We start from the raw sequence: 19,209 nt of genomic DNA, 5'->3' as shown, positions 1-19,209 counted from the left end.
GTGTATTGTTGCGACGCCTGGGTTGGTGCTTCGTTCACTAGTCTCTCCCTTTTAGACATGGTCACAAATCTGATACCCCCCTATTATGAAGGGGACCTCAACTCTTGGCCAATGTTGCATCGCTGTTCTTGCTTTATAAGCACTTTAATGGAGTGTTCTCTGATGAACACAAGCACGTACCCCTCGATATAATATTCCCGATAAACTCGATTATCAGCAAAGCCCATTGTTAAAGTCTCTAGATATCGAAACGCTTTCTACTCTTATACTTTTTTCTCGAATTGCTAGATTTGGAAATTTCCTGTTCTCTGACACACTGGGTGAAGTAACAGGCCGAAGTTTTAATACAAATTGAACTAATACTACGCTATATAATTCCCCACATGGACAACCATTGATCTGCCTTTGAATATCAGTCCGTTACGTTCAAATGCTAATATGCCTTGTTTGATGAGAACAAGTAAATAAAAAAGGAGAAAATATACTAATTTGCCCTTTTCTTCTAACAAATTAATATAAAATAATTTTCATTCGTTTGCCAAGCTCAATTGAGAAATAGTACTTTATTTTTTTTTAGTCACGTTTGAGTTCAAACAATGCGAAATAGTTCTTTCCTTGCTTTTAATGCTTAAATTTTCATAGGGTTTTCAATTAGTCTCTTGAGATCGAATGTGGTTGGCCACGCATAAATTCGAAACAACATTTCCTCACTAAAGCGAAAACACAGAATGGTTGCATGCTAGGATTATCCATTGTTTTCTACATTTTTTCATTACAAGATTTCCAGCCCAGTACTATTTTTATATCAGTCGCTTGATAGTTTTATGTCTTTCTTGAAGAATGCTTTTACGAGTCACACCTGTCACGTGAAATGCGCTTTTTTCTAACCATTTCGGATTACGAAGACATTTTTGCTGCATCAAGAGAAATAATGAACCTTAAAAGTGTTTTTAATATATGTTTTACGATGAGCACGATATTATATAGAGCTTACGCGTGAGAACTGGCCGATACAAGAGAAGAAGCCCCGGCCGGGGTATGTGCGCACATTTTAATATGATATAGCGTAAAACCAAAGTATAGCTTCGCAAACTTGTTAATAAAAGCCGAAACCCTTTTCTCCAATTCAAACATATTTTGAACAAAAGAAATCAGGAGATGAATGAGTGTTTCATCAAGTTTCACTCATGGATATAAAACAATTGATAAAGAATTAGAACAGGGAAATTTAATTTGCGAAAAGAACATTTTGTCCAACATTTACGTATTCTTACGAAGATAAAAATAATATAATCTGATAAAATGTATATATTAAGTGAACGTTTATTTAAAAAAAAAACATTTAATGAGTTTTATTCGAGAACTGTTTTTAAACTGAAGGCTTATATAGAGTAAGAATGAAATTGAAGGTCAGAGAATCTTGCTTAGTGTTTAATATCTGGGAATGAAAATCTATGTAAAACGTTATATATTTGAAAATTGTGTTCATTATTCTGTATAATAAGCTTTTACATACTTCAATCAAACTGAAATCGTGCTAATATTTAACTTAGTAGTTCCATTTCCTTAAAAGCAAACCGATTTAAAAAATATACTATATTTAAACACTTACATCAAGGGATATGTTGCAAAATTCATAATGATCGATAAATTATTCATATTCACATACTTTATTTTACAAAGATGTATATATATATATATATATATATATATATATATATATATGCACATGCGTTATTTACTATTATATAAGAGGAACTTGGTTTCTGTGTGTATGCCTGTGCGTGAGGTCGTTCCACAGGAACTCGAAAACGGCTGCCCCTATTTTTATTAAATTTCACTGTAAGGCATTATATGTGCCTGGCAGAGCTCTTAAATTGGTTTTGCATAGGAATGTATTAGATAAGTATCGCTAATTCATAATCGAAATATTTTTTAATATTTAAACATTTACAATAATATATTAATAACTGCAAATAATTTGTGGGGCGACTAGAATGTAAACAAAGGGCAGATAACTTCTCCTTTAAAAATCGATGAAAGAAAATGAAAAAAATACTACAGAATCGCTAATAAAAATAAATAAATAAACAATCATGTAATAGCGATAAAAATCGTGCACCATGGTTTGGTGGTAAAACACCAGCTTACTTAGGTCGATTCTTTCGAGCAAGTTTAGTCGTGCTGATTTAGCCATGCTGATGGCAAATGCTATTTAGAAGTATGCATGTCAATGGAACACTTATTTTTATGCACGTAAAAATATTGCAATATTTAAAATAATATATATATATATATATATATATATATATATATATATATATATATATATATATATAATGTACATGGGGAGAGAAATTGAAATTAAATTCAATATTTGTTTTGATATGTTATAATATACTTCTATTGTTGTGTAACATTAAATAAGAGAATTATTTGGAGAGATATGCTTTCATTTCTAAGTAACCTTCTTTCAAGATCGATAATAAATTACTTTATCTAACAAAAGCATCAATCTCTTTCATGACACTACTTTTAACACAAAGATATCTTAATTTCCTTATTCACGTTGTGTCCTCCGAGTCAATTTATAGTTAATGATATGGCTTTATCTTTCCGCGAATTGCTGCAGGAAGCCTTCGTCTAGATTCGATGAAAAACACGAGACGCTCGCTTGCTAAAGTCGTTAACTGTTATTTATATTTATACTAAAGGTCAGTGGTTCACTCTTTTATTTCTACTAATGTTTATTCATACTTTCTTAATGAACCTAAAATATATGTTAAATATTCGTTAAGTCTTGTAATGTATCATGTTTCAAACGGAATGGTTTCTTCTTATTAGCTGTAGGTTGTAATTAACTGAAAGGTCACGTGTTTCTCACTTTGCTAATTTGCTGTTTCCATTATTCTTAGTTATACATTAGGAAGTGAATGATATATTTGTGAACATTTAAAATAAGATTGACTCACTTTAAAAATAGAATGTTTCGTACATGCTTTATATTTCTAGCTACTTCATAATCTATAATAATGATAATCAGTTGTCTCAGTCTCATATGGATGCAGAATTATATGATAATGAGGGCATATTCCTTTCATTGCTTTGGCTCTCGAGTATATATCCGACACAGTAAGACACAGTTAATCAACGGAGAACCACATCATTCTATATAAAAGTGTATAATATATCAACTGTTAAACAGAGTCAAATCAAGGAGAAGAATATGCTGTTGTCCTAGTTATAATGATAATACGTTAAGGTATTCCGTGTCCTTTCACACATTATTAATGAGATTTTTGATTGATGATTAAGTTGATAGCGCAAAAGTAAACGCGTAAACATTATCGATTTTTAAATCGTTTCGAAATTAAAGTATACGGGTCGATTTGAAATAGAACGTTTAGAATGTGGCGTTCGTTCTATTTATTTGAATAATATTCGATTTTTACAGCAAGAAGACATACACTATTTACTGTTTCAGAATAGATTCAGTTGTCACAGTATTAAATGATTAAGGAAGAAACATGGCAGTTTAATGTTTTTTTAATGTATTTAGTTTATAATACCAATTATTTCTACGAAAGAATAAAAAAGTTTGCTTTTAGAACTAGTATTTATTATACCCTACATTAATTCTTTTAATTTTTACAAATATACCTATTTTATATGTATAGTTTTTGCTTTTTCGGTTCTCATAAATTCTGTTTAAGTGTAAATTCTATTTTACTTTGAATTATTTTTTTCTAAAATGCAATTTTACATAAAAAATTAAAGAAATTTGTTTTTCAAATCTCTGAAATAACAACCTGAGCATTTACTTGTGACGCAGTAAACAATATATAAAACAAATACACATTTTGGGGGGCTAATTCTTGTTTTTTTTTGATTGAATATTACAACAGTTAAATTTTTTTTATTGAATATTGAAACAGTTTAATTTTTTAATTAAATATTGAAACAGTTTATTTTCTCATTGAATATGAACACAGTTTCATTTATTTTATTAAATAATAAAACAGTTTACCTTTTTTTATTGAATATTTAAGTTTATTTTCTAATTGAATAGGAAAACAGTTTATTTTTTATTGAATATTAAAACAGTTTAATTTTTTATTGAATATTAAAACAGTTTATTTTTTATTGAATCTTAAAATAGTTTATTTTTATTGAATATTAAAACAGTTTAATTTTTTAATAAATTCTTAAACGGTTTAATTTTTTATTCAATATTAAAACAGTTTATTTATTATTTAATATTAAAGCAGATTAAATTTTATTGAATATCAAAACAGTTTATTTTTTATGTAATATTGAAGCAGTTTATTTTTTTTATTGGATATTAAAACAATTTATTTTTTATTGGATATTAAACAGTTTAATTCTTAATTGAATATGAAAGAAGTTCAACTTTTTATTAAATATAAAAACAGTTTACTTTTGTATTGATTATTACAAGAGTTTAATTTTTTTATTTAATATTAAAACAGTTTAATTTTTATTGAATATTAGAACAGTTGATTTTTTATTGAATATTAAAACAATTCATTTTTTATTGAAACTTAAAAAAGTATATTTTTATTGAATATTAAAACAGTTTAATTTTTTAATTAAATATTTAAAAAGTTTATTTTTTTAATATTAAAACAGTTCATTTATTATTAAATATAAAAACCGATTAATTTTTATTGAATATCAAAACAGTTTATATTTTATTGAATATTGAAGCAGTATTTTTTATTGGATATTAAAACAATTTAATTTTTATTAGATATTAAAACAGTTTAATTCTAAATTGAATATGAAATATTGAATATTAAAACAGTTTACTTTTTATTGATTATTACACAGTTACTTTTTATTGATTATTACACAGTTTAATTATTTATTGAATATTAAAACAGTTTAATTTTTATTGAATATTAAAACAGTTTACGTTTTTCTGAATATTAAAACAGTTTTTTTTATTGAATATTAAAACAGTGTATTAAAATGTGTGAATTTTATAATAGAAATATATAAATGATGTAGTATTAGGTTTGGTGTAAATTATTTCTAATTTATGAACATCATTTTTAAAATAAATAAGCTATGTCTGTAAATATTTATTCACATTAATAATATTTGATCTCTATAACATGATTCTGTCTGTCACTATACATAAATGCCTTGCTTTTAAAATTATTCAGTTTTAAATATAAAATATGTATTTAATCAATGTTCAATGTGCTATAGGAGTTTTTACCTAATGCCATATGACTCATTTCATAATCCTTGAAATAAAAGATTATCTGAATGTATGGAGAATATGTACGACTGGTCAGATTTTCCAACCCAATTCTTCTAGGAGAATTTTTACTCATTAGTGTTGTGTGAAGCCGAATATTATCACAGTGGTAAAATAACCTCATTTCTATTGATCAATTTTTCGGATGAAAATATTGCATAAAAATATAAATGATGCTTTAATTATCTAGTAGAACAGTTACAATTTAATCATAATGATTAGTTTAGTTAATAATAATACACATAAAATAAAGAACAATAGTTTTAATTACAACTGCTACATCCGGGTAAATCGCTTACACTGACATCATACTCAACGTTTAATAAAGGTATGGAGTTTGTAATAAATTATGACCTTAATTTTAATTGTGGATTCATAAAATTATATGATGTCAAAATTACTTTTCTACCACTTGATGTGATATTACTTGTTTTTATGTTGAGTTCTATTTTCTTTTATAGAAACCAGAATAGAAAACTACAATCACCCATCGATTCGAAACCGTAAGTATCCAATTCATTTGAACTAGTTTTTTACTAAAACACTCAAATATAATACATAGTATATCATACATAATGTGGGTGTGCTGTAAAATTGCATGTATTTTATTGTTGTTTGTAACTTCTCTCTACATTATAGCTCACAGACATATATTTTTTAAAACACATATTCAAAATATCAATACTAATACCCCTGTTGGCTGATGATAATTGATAGCATCAGCTTATATATATATATATATATATATATATATATATATATATATGATGATTGCCGCATCTTTCCAGATGATCGCCGTCATATTGAGTTCGCCTCATCTCGTCGTCCATACCATTTTAGATGCTTCTGCAACTCTGCCGCTGAAGCAGATGTGACATACAAATTGAGTAATTTTCACAGAGTTAACTTCCTCTTGAGGCTGAAGAGTATTTCCATGAACAAGCATATGTCTTCTCAAACCAGCAGTAGACTTGAAAAAATACTGAATATTAAACAGATCGTTTGATCCGGTAAAATAGGTACAAAGTTGACCTGAACATGAGTTTTGTGTGACTTAAGGTGGTTGACAAAGCCACCGTTTGTCAGAAGAACTCGTTCACAAGTATCGAATTTCCAGCTCTGTGTATCCTGGTTGACCATCGACTAAACCTTTGCGAGGGTCTCGCTTCAGATTATTGTGGGCTGCTTCCTTTCTCGAGAGCATCACAACTTTCACGTACAAGCTTTCGCCACTTTGGCCTTGGCAGAGTAAATTTTTCCACGTGTCGATATGGATTGGCAAGACGTTCACATTGTTCTTTGTACAATCCGTGAACCTCTTCTTAGACTTATGTTAGGGCGTTTGCTATTTTCCAGTTCTCTATAAAGAATTTGTTTCCGCAGTATACAAATCTTCTATTCGAACCACGTGTCCCATCCAACGCACGTGAGATCTGATGAGAAGGGTCTCAACACTAGAGCAACATGCTCTCACAAGTACCTTAGTATCGAGTATTTGTGCTTGCCACTTGATGTTTCAGATACGTCCCGATCATTTTTGCTGGAATCATTCAAGCCATTTAATACGATTTTGATGCAATATCCATGTCTCCGATGATTACAACAGTGCGGGTAGTACTTAGGTCTTGTAAACGGTCTTACAATTTTCAGGATTATTTTTTCCACTTTTTATTATATACTATAATTATAATGATCTGCAAAATAGAAATTTTAAGGCAAAATTAACAAAAATCTATGGAAAAATATTGCAAAATCGATTTCTTCTTTCTTTCACTCTTGCCCCGTTTTTTATTTGCTCATGAGTGTATGTCCCAATCAAGCAACTCATTACCTTTCCATTATAATGTAACTGCGTCTACCTTTCAAATAGCGTTTTTAAATGTTCTTTCGTAATTTCATTGAAGACTTGGCTTTCTTAATAGTAACATCGTTTGACAAGGTCTTTATTCATAACTAATTGAACTAAACCTGGTCATGAACGTGTAGCGATATAAAATTTCTATGTAAAGACAAATAATATATATACCTATATATATATATATATATATATATATATATATATATATATATATATAAGGAAACTTTTTCTGCGGTATGATTTTTTTCAAATATATTTCATTTTTTAAGACAAATGTTAGATGTATATCGGGTGTTCTAATCTTTTAGGGACATCGTAAAAGGACGATTGTCAGGTCAGTAAATACAATAAATAAAAATAAAACAAAAGTCATGGAAATATTACACATTTTTTTATGAAAAAAATTCCATCGTAGAATATAAAATAAGGTAAGTAAAAAAACGCATTTAAATCAAATTATAAATTATAATTTTAGATTTCTAAACTTTTAGCAAAAACAGAGAACACCACCTAGCTGAAAGATTCACATGTATTGATTCTCTTCTTTGTATTCTTCTGTCTTTATTGCATAACTGATGTTGTCAAAGGTATTCATATTTTAGTACATCAACAGACTATTTTTACAAATGTATATCTAGAATATTGATAAAGAAATAACTCACAGATTTTTCCCGAGGGACAAATATTAAAGAATTACGCTCTGCATATTTTCGGGGCGTGTTCATTGGCTGTCTTCACTTTTCATTTGTGTGGGTTTTTTTTACAAAATATTTTCCAATCTCGGAGTCAGTTTCGAATGATCATCCGTCGTCCTTAGTTGCGCACGGCTAATAGAATTTTCATTTCAAATTCAGCAGTACGTGGCTTCTAGGCTCCCCAAAAGTGTCTCGTTCAGCAAATGGATGGCGCCCATTACGTTGACAGTCCAAAGGTCTTACATTTTCTTCGATGTACATTAAAGTTTTCCCTGTATGATACTTTCTGTCGGTCAATATTTATTATAATAAAAATATAAGGATACGATGAGGTTGAGAGTACATTAGGAAATGCTCTATTTCAATAGTTTATTAACTTTATTAAGTAAACACAAACCTTATTTTCATAAGAAACCTGTCTCGAATTCAGCACGCAAGCAACGAGTGGAAACGAGAACTGACAGCTGAGAGTAAATGAGTATAAAGAAGCAGATGTGATATCTTCATGGAAGGAGGGATGACGAATTTTATGATGATTACTCATTTTTTTTGTTTTTTGTTTGCTGTTTAGTGAAAGTCGTATTTTAAAACATCATTCTATGAATCATGTTTCAACCAAAAGAAAAAAAAAACACCTTATTTTCACACATTTCTATTTTTCTAATTTCTCCGTTTAGTTTTCTCCTAAGAGCTCCGCGGACCGGATAAAAAAAAACTGTTGGCGGGAAGAATTGGCCCACACACTGTGCTTTGGAAACCCATGGCCTAAACAATTCTTTTAATAACTTTTCTCTTTTAATTGCAGATTCTGTACAGTGCTATAAATTCCACATTCCCAGGATTTACTTTCTCTTAGGTGAGGATTAGTTTATTGATAACCGTTTAGACGTCCCTACTGGGAATGTCAACGGGACTACCCCGACATTTGTTGCAGCTTGGTATGATCCTTTCTGTGGGACGCTCACATATTCCAAACCTTGTGTCACATTTCTCACTGCGATAGAGAAATAAATAACTTATGGTAAAATGGCACGATTTGGAGCACATTAACTTCTTTATAGAAATAGCGTTTATCTATTCTATTATCTAGAAATTCGTAGACATTTATGCTGATGACACTACTATCTATGGTAACACATATAAGACCGTAAACGACCAAGTTCTTTCTGATTCTCTCTCCTCTGATCTTGAGCAAGTGGTACAATGGGGAAAGAGGTGGATTGTTACTTTTAATGCATCTAAAACCAATCTTTTATCTTTACATCATCAAGACTCTGATCGCCATCTGGCATCAATTGAAATGAATGGCTCTCGTTTTGGGGAGGCCTCATGTTTTGACAAGTTTATGGGTTTGACCTTTACTCCTGATCTTAAATGGAACACATACATTAAATCCGTTGCCAAGGTCACTGGGAAAATAGTGGGACCCTTCTATCGATCCAGTAGATATCTCACAGTAGATTTCTCACTGCTGATTCAATTCTCTGTTTATATAAGAGCCAGGTACGTTCAGGGATGGAGTAACGTTGCTACATCGGGGCAGGAACTGCTAGAAAGATTGCCTTGATAGAGTTCAAAATAGACTTCGAAGCCTCGTAGGGGATGTCCTTTTCTCTTCCCTGCAGCCTCTTTCTCATAGAAGAAATGTTACGAGTTTGTCTTTACTTTATCGTTATTTTCAGGGCAAGTGCTCAGCTGAGCTCCAATCTATGGCCATCTCGCAATTAGAAACTTTATATTTAATGGTACTTATTATTTTGGATTGTCTTCATATTTTTGCTGTTTTACGCATCTGTATCAACGGAATAAGATTGAACGACAGCGTAAGTTGATTTACATTTTGTCCATTCATTTTTATATATATATATATATATATATATATATATATATATATATATATATATATATATAAATTGATAATTATCTATTTCTCGTAAACTTACAATTATCTATTTTTAGAGATATTGTTTCTTTACATTTATTGATCAACGGAATAAGACTGGACTACCACGTGTTCAGTTTAATTTTGTTTAAATGCCTGTCTACATAGCTATCTATCTATCTTTGACTGCTAATTATCTTGCTAGCTAGCTAGCTAGCTAGTTAGCTATCTTACAATACTAAATATTTGTCTGCCATCTATATTTCTGGTTATCTCTTTTAGCCTCTTTCTTTCGTCGTAAAATATGCTTCATTTATATTTTTATCCATCTATATACACATCTCTATTTTTCTTTCTGCTATCTCGGTGCTCTGGTACTTATAGCTACTAACTTTCTCCCCGATGGTTGTTGGCTCAAGCTTGAACTTAGAATAGCGAAGGTAAGGACGACCAATTGTCCTTTTGCCACTGGAGAGTTTACCTTAGATAATATTTTTTTTTTTTGGGGGGGGGTCTCCCATTGTCCATGCGGTGCACATGGCCTATCTAGCGTAGTAGTTTTTGGTAAAGTAGGGTGAATATACCAGCCCTTGCGAGCACTTCATTGTTTGTAATTTTGTCTTTCCAAGAGATTCGAGGAATTTTCCGCAAATTACGCATGTGAAATGTGTTCAGTTTCCGTTCTTGGTAATTATACTTTTTAACAATTCTATTTTCACCCCAATCGAGGCACATTGTCATTTAATGTAAAGGGCTTCTATCGGGGACATATGTTGCAAGGATACTATGTAGGGAGTGTAGCAGCGAGATGTATGCTCACATTACACTTAAACTTCTGCATGTCAGTACAGTTGTTAAAGCAGGAAACCGGGAGGAAGTTCTAAAGTCTAGCAGTTCTGGAGAAGAAACTATTAGAGTAGAAGGCTTTCTTATATCTAGGGATCTCTATTGTGTAGGCGAGGTGTTTTGTTGTTTGTCGGGTCTGCCAGGAGTATTTACGTCGAAGGGGTACAAGGGCTTGTAGTTCGTCGGAGCAGTCACCATTAAAATAATTGTAGAACAGGCAGACGAATGCAACATTTCGTCGCTGGTACAGAGGTTCAAGCTGCGATGACAGTTTAGGAACTATCAGATTGGCGACTCTCTTTGATCTCTGTCAAGGAGCGAGAGACTAGTAGCAGATGCACCAGCCCACCTGTGACAACAGTACTCCATACATGGGCGAATGGTTGTTTTGTATAGATACAGGATACTTTCAGGTGTAATTAGCTTTCTAGTACGGCAGAGAAATTCCAGCTTCTCCGCAGTGGAAATAGCAACGCTCGCAATATATCTGTTTCAGCTCATGTTCCCTGTGAACGTTACGCCAAGGAGTTTAAAAGAAGTACATTCAGGTTATGTATCTAAAGTCATAGCTATTAGTGGTTGAGATTTTTCTTGTAATTATTGAAGGAATAAAGCTTAATCCTGGCAGGATTAAATGTGACCATCCATTTTTGTCCCCATTTCACTACATATCGGAGGTGTTCCTCTAGTGTTTTTGCCATTTCCTTAGATATGTGTTCGTTTGTTTTCCCCTAATGTCTGATCGTGGTGTTATCAGCAAATACCACCTCAGAAACAATGTTAGGAAGGTCATTTATAAATAGATGAAAAACAAAGTCCAAGGATATACCCCTGAGACACTCCCGCATTTATATCATATTGATTGGATGTACTAGCGTCGAGGACAACTTGGATTCTTTTCTTATTTAAAAATATTTAATTATGTTAAGTATTCATCCAGTGATTCCGTAAGATCTGATTTTCCTGAGAAGACCATCGTGCCATACCCTGTCAAAAGCCTTGAATATATCTTAGGATACCGCTCTATCCTCACCTGCTTTGTTCAGTGTATGGTTGTCCATGCTTCGCTTTGATGCAGAATGCTGATGATATAGACTATGTAAACGTTCACTTTTGTGAAGATGGTGAGATGCTTATATGTCCATCTGCGAAATGTCAACTTTGCAAGAGTGGTGGATGCTTGTCCTATGCTCTCGTTGAATTCTACATCAAGAGATTGGTTGTCTGAGACGCTAAACCTGAGATATCGGCATTGATGGACTATATCTAAGCACTTCCCATTCATAGTGATGATACATGATGAGGTTTCTTTGGCTCATGACATGGGTTTTCTTCAGGCTCATGGTGAGGCTCACAAAACCACACGCATACACACATGCATATACATATATATATATATATATATATATATGCATATGGGTGTATTTATATTTATATGTGCATGTATATGGATACCTTTTATCTATATAAACGTTGACTTCAACAGGTACATCAACGTATGTACTTATTATCAGTATGACCACATTTGGCAGTAATTTCATCAACAAATACATTTCTGGCGCCATGAAACATTGTGTTTTTTGTGTAGAACGTTTTACTGCTTAAATATTAATTATGCTGCTGCTTTAGATTTTATTGGTGAAAGTTACGGTTTAAGTATATCACGATACATTTGTAAGTTTTTTTTTCTATAATTTATATACTTCTAATTTTATATGCATAAATCTATCCATGAATCGGTGTCTCGAAATCTACCGGTCAGAACATTGTGGCTCACAAGCATGAATCGAAGTTATTGGTTTAGAAGTATTTGTACAATATTTTATCACTTAAATATTAAATTATGTTTTTGATGTCATTATTGCAAATAAAAGGAGAACATTAATCGCTATATACCTTATTTACTAAATATATATATATATATATATATATATATATATATATATATATGGATGTGTGTGCGTGTGTGTGTATGTGTGTGCATATATGTGTGTGTGTGTGTGTAAAAAAGAAGATGCTAACTCTTTTTATACCATATAGAAAATTATTTACCGTTATCACTTTATTTGAGCTGAAATCAAATTAACATTCGCGCTTTTGTAAGTAAAAGGATTCGTTAGAATGTTCAGTGAAATATAATTTTCTCCTTTTTGTCTATATGTAGAAAGAGAGGACGATGCGAGATGTTAAGAGTATCGCGTCATAAAAAATGAAGATTTCTGAGAAGGACCTATAACATCTTCTAAAAGGTTCCATTAAGCATTATGATATGACCATTCTTCTCTAAGTATCAACTTTAACGGGAATATGTTCAAATTTGATATAAAAAAGTTACACTTGTTGAGTAATCGCATTTCAACTAAGGCGGACTGATAGGAAGTTTGAAACTGAAATTATTCCCCATCATTCAATCCTTATAATGGATCTAACTTAATGATTTGATTTGAACCCAAAACAATAAATGCTAAGGGGTCATAATAGGGGTCAAAGTTAACAAAAAATTGGACCGCTTCGATCTCTACCAAATTGCTCAGACAATTTCTGGTCTAAGCATTTGCACTTTTACATAAAGGGTATTCGGAGATAGGCCAAGCTTTTTAATGTGTTTGGGTCGAAATTTTGAGTTACCAATAAATAAATGTATGTATGTATGCATGTTTGCATGTCTGCCTAAAACTTTCGACCGAGGTTTTACAAAATTAGTATCGTTTTGAAGTTCCATCTATCAGACGACAAATATCGAAGAATTGGCAAAAAAATATTAATATTTTCACCTTCAAATGGGCACTTTTCTACATGGGGGGTCGCTTTTTTCGCCGATACTTTGGAAGGTCATCCTCTCCTTTCGATTGTCTAGCGTTAATTAAAACCTATTTCACCTCCGGTTTGGCGGTGGTCGTAACAGCAAAGACGTCAGCTTTTTTCCATTCTTTTACTCCTTTGCGGTACGGGTTCCAGCTTGCCTTCCTACTACCACATTTTTTGCTCAACATATACCTCCAAACACACGGGAAACGCCAGGTACCCATACTAGTGCATATATAGAAGTATATCTATATTTGAATGAAAATTGGTCAATGTTTATTTCTATAATATATGTATTTATACACACACACACGCACACACGCACACGCACAATATATGTATGTATGTATGTATGTATGTATATATATATATATATATATATATATATATATATATATATATATATATATATTAGTACAGGAGACAGGCATTTTTGTCTGAAAAGTGGGCATGCTTAATGCATAGAAGAACAATATATAAAAGTTAACCTTATTTTCATAAGAAACCTGTCTCGAATTCAGCACGCAAGCAACGAGTGGAAACGAGAACTGACAGCTGAGAGTAAATGAGTATAAAGAAGCAGATGTGATATCTTCATGGAAGGAGGGATGACGAATTTTATGATGATTACTCATTTTTTTTTGTTTTTTGTTTGCTGTTTAGTGAAAGTCGTATTTTAAAACATCATTCTATGAATCATGTTTCAACCAAAAGAAAAAAAACACCTTATTTTCACACATTTCTATTTTTCTAATTTCTCCGTTTAGTTTTCTCCTAAGAGCTCCGCGGACCGGATAAACAAAAACTGTTGGCGGGAAGAATTGGCCCACACTGTGCTTTGGAAACCCATGGCCTAAACAATTCTTTTAATAACTTTTCTCTTTTAATTGCAGATTCTGTACAGTGCTATAAATTCCACATTCCCAGGATTTACTTTCTCTTAGGTGAGGATTAGTTTATTGATAACCGTTTAGACGTCCCTACTGGGAATGTCAACGGGACTACCCCGACATTTGTTGCAGCTTGGTATGATCCTTTCTGTGGGACGCTAACATATTCCAAACCGTGTGTCACATTTCTCACTGCGATAGAGAAATAAATAACTTATGGTAAAATGGCACGATTTGGAGCACATTAACTTCTTTATAGAAATAGCGTTTATCTATTCTATTATCTAGAAATTCGTAGACATTTATGCTGATGACACTACTATCTATGGTAGCACATATAAGACCGTAAACGACCAAGTTCTTTCTGATTCTCTCTCCTCTTATCTTGAGCAAGTGGTACAATGGGGAAAGAGGTGGATTGTTACTTTTAATGCATCTAAAACCAATCTTTTATCTTTACATCATCAAGACTCTGATCGCCATCTGGTATCAATTGAAATGAATGGCTCTTGTTTTGGGGAGGCCTCATGTTTTGACAAGTTTATGGGTTTGACCATTACTCCTGATCTTAAATGGAACACATACATTAAATCCGTTGCCAAGGCCACTGGGAAAATAGTGGGACCCTTCTATCGATCCAGTAGATATCTCACAATAGATATCTCACTGCTGATTCAATTCTCTGTTTATATAAGAGCCAGGTACGTCCAGGGATGGAGTAACGTTGCTACATCGGGGCAGGAACTGCTAGAAAGATTGCCTTGATAGAGTTCAAAATAGACCTCGAAGCCTCGTAGGGGATGTCCTTTTCTCTTCCCTGCAGCCTCTTTCTCATAGAAGAAATGTTACGAGTTTGTCTTTACTTTATCGTTATTTTCAGGGCAAGTGCTCGGCTGAGCTCCAATCTATGGCCATCTCGCAATTAGAAACTTTATATTTAATGGTACTTATTATTTTAGATTGTCTTCATATTTTTGCTGTTTTACGCATCTTGATCAACGGAATAAGATTGAACGACAGCGTAAGTTGATTTACATTTTGTCCATTCATTTATATATATATATATATATATATATATATATATATAAATTGATAATTATCTATTTCTCGTAGACTTACAATTATCTATTTTTAGAGATATTGTTTCTGTACATTTATTGATCAACGGAATAAGACTGGACAACCACGTGTTCAGTTTAATTTTGTTTAAATGCCTGTCTACATAGCTATCTATCTATCTTTGACTGCTAATTATCTTGCTAGCTAGCTAGCTCGTTAGCTATCTTACAATACTAAATATTTGTCTGCCATCTATCTTTCTGGTTATCTCTTTTAGCCTCTTTCTTTCGTCTTAAAATATGCTTCATTTATATTTTTATCCATCTATATACACATCTCTATTTTTCTTTCTGCTATCTCGGTGATCTGGTACTTATAGCTACTAACTTTCTTCCCGATGGTTGTTGGCTCAAGCTTGAACTTAGAATAGCGAATTGTCCTTTTGCCACTGGGGAGTTTACCTTAGATAATATTTTTTTTTTGGGGGGGGGATTCTCCCATTGTCCATGCGGTGCACATGGCCTATCAAGCGTAATAGTTTTTGGTAAAGAATGGTGAATATATCAGCCCTTGCGAGCACTTCATTGTTTGTAATTTTGTCTTTCCAAGAGATTCGAGGAATTTTCCGCAAACTACGCATGTGAAATGTGTTCAGTTTCCGTTCTTGGTAATTATACTTTTTAACAATTCTATTTTCACCCCAATCGAGGCACATTGTCACTTAATGTAAAGGGCTTCTATCGGGGACATATGTTGCAAGGATACTATGTAGGGAGTGTAGCAGCGTGATGTATGCTCACATTACACTTAAACTTCTGCATGTCAGTACAGTTGTTAAAGCAGGAAACCGGGAGGAAGTTCTAAAGTCTAGAAGTTCTGGAGAAGAAACTATTAGAGTAGAAGGCTTTCTTATATCTAGGGATCTCTATTGTGTAGGCGAGGGGTTTTGTTGTTTGTCGGGTCTGTCAGGAGTATTTACGTCGAAGGGGTACAAGGGCTTGTAGTTCGTCGGAGCAGTCACCATTAAAATAATTGTAGAACAGGCAGACGAATGCAACATTTCGTCGCTGGTACAGAGGTTCAAGCTGCGATGACAGTTTAGGAACTATTAGATTGGCGACTCTCTTTGATCTCTGTCAAGGAGCGAGAGACTAGTAGCAGATGCACCAGCCCACCTGTGACAACAGTACTCCATACATGGGCGAATGGTTGTTTTGTATAGATACAGGATACTTTCAGGTGTAATTAGCTTTCTAGTACGGCAGAGAAATTCCAGCTTCTCCGCAGTGGAAATAGCAACGCTTGCAATATATCTGTTTTAGCTCATGTTCCCTGTGAACGTTAAGCCAAGGAGTTTAAAAGAAGTACATTCAGGTTATGTATCTAAAGTCATCGCTATTAGTGGTTGAGAATGTTTCTTGTAATTATTGAAGGAATCAAGCTTAATCCTGGCAGGATTAAATGTGACCATCCATTTTTGTCCCCATTTCACTACATATCGGAGGTGTTCCTCTAGTGTTTTTGCAATTTCCTTAGATATGTGTTCGTTTGTTTTCCCCTAATGTCTGATCGTGGTGTTATCAGCAAATATATCCACCTCAGAAACAATGTTAGGAAGGTCATTTATAAATAGATGAAAAACAAAGTCCAAGGATATACCCCTGAGACACTCCCGCATTTATATCATATTGATTGGATGTACTAGCGTCGAGGACAACTTGGATTCTTTTCTTATTTAAAAATATTTAATTATGTTAAGTATTCATCCAGTGATTCCGTAAGATCTGATTTTCCTGAGAAGACCATCGTGCCATACCCTGTCAAAAGCCTTGAATATATCTTAGGATACCGCTCTATCCTCACCTGCTTTGTTCAGTGTATGGTTGTCCATGCTTCGCTTTGATGCAGAATGCTGATGATATAGACTATGTAAACGTTCACTTTTGTGAAGATGGTGAGATGCTTATATGTCCATCTGCGAAATGTCAACTTTGCAAGAGTGGTGGATTCTTGTCCTATGCTCTCGTTGAATTCTATTTGGTTGTCCTATGCTCTCGTTGAATTCTATCGGCATTGATGGACTATATCTAAGCAGTTCCCATTCATAGTGATGATACATGATGATGAGGTTTCTTTGGCTCATGACATGGGTTTTCTTCAGGCTGATGGTGAGGCTCACAAAACCACACGCATACACACATGCATATATATATATATATATATATATATATATATATGCATATGGGTGTATTTATATTTATATGTGCATGTATATGGATACGTTTTATCTATATAAACGTTGACTTAAACAGGTACATCAACGTATGTACTTATTATCAGTATGACCACATTTGGCAGTAATTTCATCAACAAATACATTTCTGGCGCCATGAAACATTGTGTTTTTTGTGTAGAACGTTTTACTGCTTAAATATTAATTATGCTGCTGCTTTAGATTTTATTGGTGAAAGTTACGGTTTAAGTATATCACGATACATTTGTAAGTTTTTTTTTCTATAATTTATATACTTCTAATTTTATATGCATAAATCTATCCATGAATCGGTGTCTCGAAATCTACCGGTCAGAACATTGTGGCTCACAAGCATGAATCGAAGTTATTGGTTTAGAAGTATTTGTACAATATTTTATCACTTAAATATTAAATTATGTTTTTGATGTCATTATTGCAAATAAAAGAACATTAATCGCTATATACCTTATTTACTAAATATTTATATATATATATATATATATATATATATATATATATAGAGGTGTGTGCGTGTGTGTGTATGTGTGTGCATATATGTGTGTGTGTGTGTGTAAAAAAGAAGATGCTAACTCTTTTTATACCATATAGAAAATTATTTACCGTTATCACTTTATTTGAGCTGAAATCAAATTAACATTCGCGCTTTTGTAAGTAAAAGGATTCGTTAGAATGTTCAGTGAAATATAATTTTCTCCTTTTTGTCTATATTTAGAAAGAGAGGACGATGCGAGATGTTAAGAGTATCGCGTCATAAAAAATGAAGATTTCTGAGAAGGACCGATAACATCTGCTAAAAGATTCCATTAAGCATTATGATATGACCATTCTTCTCTAAGTATCAACTTTAACGGGAATATGTTCAAATTTGATATAAAAAAGTTACACTTGTTGAGTAATCGCATTTCAACTAAGGTGGACTGATAGGAAGTTTGTATATTGAAACTGAAATTATTCCCCATCATTCAATCCTTATAATGGATCTAACTTAATGATTTGATTTGAACCAAAAACAATAAATGTTAAGGGGTCATAATAGGGGTCAAAGTTAACAAAAAATTGGACCGCTTCGATCTCTACCAAATTGCTCAGACAATTTCTGGTCTAAGCATTTGCACTTTTACATAAATGGTATTCGGAGATAGGGCAAGCTTTTTAAAGTGTTTGGGTCGAAATTTTGAGTTACCAATATATAAATGTATGTATGTATGCATGTTTGCATGTCTGCCTAAAACTTTCGACCGAGGTTTTACAAAATTAGTATCGTTTTGAAGTTCCATCTATCAGACGACAAATATCGAAACATTGGCAAAAAAATATTAATATTTTCACCTTCAAATGGGCACTTTTCTACATGGGGGGGGGTCGCTTTTTTCGCCGATATTTTGGAAGGTCATCCTCTCCTTTCGATTGTCTAGCGTTAATTAAAACCTATGTCACCTCCGGTTTGGTAACAGCAAAGACGTCAGCTTTTTTCCATTCTTTTCCTCCTTTGCGGTACGGGTTCCAGCTTGCCTTCCTACTACCACATTTTTTGCTCAACATACACCTCCAAACACACGGGAAACGCCAGGTACCCATACTAGTGCATATATAGAAGTATATCTATATTTGA

At 32.7% G+C, this 19,209-nt stretch overlaps 1 protein-coding gene across 1 annotated transcript in view; it reads left to right on the top strand.

Moving 5' to 3' along the window:
- The window catches only part of LOC145284974 (cardioacceleratory peptide receptor-like), a 478,373-nt gene that overhangs the window by 162,291 nt on the left and 296,873 nt on the right, over positions 1-19,209 (top strand). The window contains exon 2 of the mRNA XM_080134078.1: positions 5,749-5,790. The gene's annotated coding sequence lies outside the window, so the exon portion shown is untranslated. The remainder of the gene's footprint in view (positions 1-5,748; positions 5,791-19,209) is intronic.

Source organism: Euprymna scolopes, chromosome 9, assembly GCF_053919585.1.
Source record: "Euprymna scolopes isolate OS-2025 chromosome 9, ASM5391958v1, whole genome shotgun sequence".
Taxonomy (NCBI): Eukaryota; Metazoa; Mollusca; class Cephalopoda; order Sepiida; family Sepiolidae; genus Euprymna; species Euprymna scolopes.
The sequence above is the reverse complement of the archived record's forward strand: the minus strand, read 5'-3'. Positions and strand labels throughout refer to the sequence as shown.